At 40.5% G+C, this 4,660-nt stretch overlaps 1 non-coding gene across 1 annotated transcript; it reads right to left on the bottom strand.

Moving 5' to 3' along the window:
* Nucleotides 1-3,312: 3,312 nt before the first annotated feature.
* Nucleotides 3,313-3,419, bottom strand: LOC127184487 (U6 spliceosomal RNA). The gene has a single exon (XR_007830131.1). It is a non-coding gene; the product is annotated as a U6 spliceosomal RNA (small nuclear RNA).
* Nucleotides 3,420-4,660: the final 1,241 nt, after the last annotated feature.

Genomic DNA, 4,660 nt, shown 5'->3' with positions numbered 1-4,660 from the left:
CAAAGTGATCCACAGATGCAATACAATTTCTGTCAAAATCTCAAATGATATTTTTTTAACAGAAATGGAAATTCATGTAGATCTATTAAAGGCTATGAATAACTAATTCAAAGAAAAAAAAATAACAAAACCAGAGGAAGCACACTGACTTAAAATATATTACAAAGCTATATGGTAAACAAAAAGTATGGCACTGTCATAAAGACAGTCATAGAGGCCATTGGAATAGAATAGCAAGCTCAGAAATAAACCTTCATGTATACAGTCAAGTAATTTTTGACAAGGGTTTCTAGATTGTTCAATGAAGTAAGAGTCTTTTCAACAAATGTCTCTGGAGAACTGAATATTTACATGCAAGAGAATAATAAAACTGAACACCTGCCTTATGCAATAGACTCAAAATGTAATCAATACCCAAATGTAACAGCTAAAACTACAAAAATTTTAGAAAGAAACACGGGGTGGGGGAAAGTTTATGGTTTGGCAATTTCTTGGCTCTAACACAAGAAGAGTGGATAACAAAAGAATAAAAACCAGATAAATTGGACTTCATTGAAATTATTATTTTTTTGTGTGCCACAGGCCATCATTACTGAATACATTTTCCTACAAATAATACCAAGTAGCTGGAAAGAATATGTAAAAATACTTAAAATCAACAACCATTAGAGAAATTCATTCAAAACCTCCACAAAATTCTGTATCACACCCAGCAGGATGTCCAGGGCCCCCTTAAGTGAAAATGATGGCACGGGGGAGGATGAGCAGACACTGGGACCTTGGAGTGCTCTGTGACTTGTCAAATGGTGTTTCCACTGTGAAAGACAGTGTGGCAATCATGCAACACACACACACAGAATCACCACATGCTATACATTGCTACCGTGTATATAGTAGATGATGGTAGGGCATTCACAGGCAAACGTTTCGTAGCAGCCTAATTCACAGCAGCCGAAAGATAGAAACAGTTTAAATGACCACCAGTAAGTGAGTGGACAGCCAAAAACAAAAACAAAAACAAACCACAAAAACAAAACAAAAAACAAAAACCAACCAACCAACCAACTAACCAAATAAACAAAACCCCTCATGTATATAGAAGGCAGAATATTATTCTGCCGTAAGGAATAAAACCCTTTAAAAATGTCTTATTCAGCCGGGCGTGATGGCGCACGCCTTTAATCCCAGCACTCGGGAGGCAGAGGCAGGTGGATCGCTGTGAGTTCGAGGCCAGCCTGGTCTACAAAGTGAGTCCAGGATGGCCAAGTCTACACAGAGAAACCCTGTCTCGAAAACCAAAAAAAAAAAAAAAAAAAAAAAAAGTCTTATTGTTCATACTTGAGAATTTCACATGAGGTATTTTGATCATATTCATTCTCTTTCTTCCTTCCCACCCACCTAACTTCATGTTCTTTTTCTCTCATTTAAAAACCCATCAAGCCCACTTATGTTGGTTGGGTGTAGGGTCTGCCCTGGAGTGTGCTTGACACACCGGGTATCACGCCATTAAAGAACATTGCCTTTTCCTCTCCCATCAGGAGTCAAATAGCAATAGCTCCTTAGCTAAGGGTGGAACTTCATGGCCACCTCCCCTTCCCCATCTTAGGATTTTTGTCTGGCTTGAGCTTGCTCAGAGCCAATTCCTGCTGTCACAATCGCTGTGAGTTTACCCCTGCCTTATTGTCTTGGAAACAGTTTCCTTGATGTTATCCATCGCTTCCGGCTCTTACAGTCTTTCTGTCCCCTGACTCCACATAGATCCCTGAGCCTAGAGGGGAGGACTGTGATACAGATGTCCCATTTAGGGCTGAACACCCCTAGTTTCTCTTATTCTCTGTGCATTGACAAATTAAGGGTCTTTGTGTTAATTATTACCTACTGCAAGAGGTTACTCTGAAGAGAGTTGAAAGATGCACCTATCTGTGGGTGCAGCAGCAAGTCATTAGGAATCATTTTAATGCCATGTCAGTTTAGCAGAATGATAGTGCTAGGGTTTCCCCCTAAGGCACATAACCTCATTAGTCATTAGTCTTGGCCTCTCACAAAGGTTCTATACTGGGCAGCAGGCCTTAAGCCCATTAAAAGACCAAAGAGAGGCATATTTGAGAGGGCTGGAGGAAGGAGAGGGAAGAGAAATATGTAATTAAGTTATAATTTCAAAAATAAAATAAAAAAAAAAACAGGGGGAAAACGATGGTTGGTTGCTGCCATAACGTTTGTGCTACTATTGCACCAGTGGGCACATTTTGTCAGGTAGGTAACTTTTTTTGTAGCTTGCAGAGTTCACAGCTGGGTGAAATTGACTATTGCTTTTCCCTTCTGGTACTGTTCACTTCACTTTCCAGCACTGTGAAAGCGAGGCGATAGGGATGAAGCTTCAAGTTGAGATCCAGATATTTTTCACCATGTTCTATGACTCAAATATGTGAAGTTTTCAGCAATAGGATCTTACCATCAAGTTCCAGAGGGTAATCAATAGAAGTGGCAACAGCCTATAATGTTTTTTGGGGTCTCTGTGAGACCCCATTGCCCAACAGCTCAGAAAGAGATAATCCATTTATACTGGACTTTTATTTGGTAGGACATGGTGTCTAGTTGGAGTATCCCCCCATTATATGGTAAGTCCATTAAACCTTTTTACATATGTGTACATATTACGGAGCTTCCACAGGATTAGGTTTTCACAACCATTTTTGAAAGGTCTTTAGTATTAATTAATTAATTCCTCTCCATAAGGAATAAAATTCTTATATATACCACAACATGGATGAATCTTGAAAATATTATGTAAGGTGAAATAAGGCAGACATAAAAGATGTGTGTTATATAAATCCCCTTATTAAAGTTACCTGTAGAAAATATAAAGGCAGCAAGCAGAGGCTTGGTGGAGGGGGCAGCAGGATGCAAGCGTTTTCCGCTGGAAATAGCAGAAGAATTCTACAGGTGGGTAGCAATGACAGTTACACAACAATCTGAGGTGTATGGTGTGAATGCTGTGAGTCACACCTCAAAAATGGCTTTGATAGTGTGTTTGTGTATGTCTACTTTACCACAATATCAAAAATATACACAGGTTCACATTGCTACCTTTGGATTCAACCAAGCACCAACAATCATCCTTTCTTTCTTTCTTTCTTTCTTTCTTTCTTTTTTTCTTTCTTTCTTTTCTTCTTCTTCTTCTTCTTCTTCTTCTTCTTCTTCTTTTTTCTTTCTCTTTTTTCTTCTTTTCTTCTTCTTCTTCTTCTTCTTCTTCTTCTTCTTCTTCTTCTTCTTCTTCTTCTTCTTCTTCTTCTTCTTTTTCTTCTTCTTCTTTTTAATATGGAATGCTTCACAAATTCGTGTGCCATCCTTGTGCAGCGGCCATGCTAGTCTTTTGGGTATCGTTCCAGTTTTAGTATATGTGCTGCCGAAGTGAGAACCCATCACCCTTTCTCTAACAGAGAGTACTTGGTTCTCATGAACAATGTGTCTTGTTTATCTTCAACAGTGCCCCACCCCCAGCTGTTTCAGAACTGCCAAGTCAATATCCCTGCAAGAAAAAACCTTGTCAATAGCAGCCAGTGTTTAATGTATATCCTTCTGTTTTTGGTCTTACCAGATTGGGTTGGGATCCTGTTTTCAAAATTACTTAGCTCTGTTCCTTTCTTCCAGATGGTCTTCAGTGTGGCCATGCCATTCACTTCAAAACAGCTAGATCAATTTGTCACAAGTGCCTACTTGACAGCAATGAGATAATGTATGTGATGTATTTAATGCACTACCTGGCATGGAGCAGAGCCTGCCACTATCACCTGGACCTGAGTTTGTGGCCTTGATTAGCACTTTCCAAATACCCATGGAATGTCAAGAGAGCTGCAATCTGGTTTGGAGTGCCCTCCACACTTGTGAGTCTCAACTACGCTAACCAGCCATGGGGATCATGTTGGAGGGTTTGCCTTCATTGGCATCCTGTTCCAGACAGCAGAACTATTCGCCAGAAGATGGTAAATCTGTATGTTTAAACGAGGAGTAATTATGAAAGGTGTAGCCATGCCAGGGGCAGAGGACTGAGGGTGTAAAACTGCAGATACCTAGAAAATGAGAGTGCATTCCCTCTTCTTGTCTCTTTACATGCTTTTCTCAGCAGCTCTTCCATGTCAGTCATCTTGGTCTCTGCAGTGTTACTCCCATGAGAGGGATATGCTGGAGGGGATGAGGCAGCCATCTCATAAAAGTAAGAAGAGCCGCCAGCCTTTGCTTTGCAATGGTGGGCCAGATCAGCTCTGAGAACTCAGGGTCAGGAGCAAGCATCTCTGTGTTCATGCCATGGCTGTTGGCTTGAGGCCCTGGGATTTTCTTGATGTCACATTTTATGGTACTCTCAAATAAACTCTCCAAATAAATTAAACTATTAGAGTCAATTTAGTACAATGCCAAGTTTAAGGCATGGGGCTTGGGGGTGGGAAGAGTGGAGGCCAGATTTTCTCACCCATATGAGGAGGTTCAGGAAGAGTTGAAGCACAGAAGTGGGACCAGAAACTTCTGTTGGTTTTCTGGTTTACACTAGCTTTGCAGCCACAGAGAACGTATTCACTTTTCTTACTTTCTCTTATCTACAAAATGGTCATTAAGTCCCGAAGGCTTGATCTGAGAGTTACATGAGACAGTTTGTGCATCTTGC

Source organism: Acomys russatus, chromosome 32 (assembly GCF_903995435.1).
Source record: "Acomys russatus chromosome 32, mAcoRus1.1, whole genome shotgun sequence".
NCBI lineage: Eukaryota > Metazoa > Chordata > Mammalia > Rodentia > Muridae > Acomys > Acomys russatus.
Note: the sequence above shows the minus strand (reverse complement) of the source record. Positions and strands in the feature narration are given on the sequence as shown.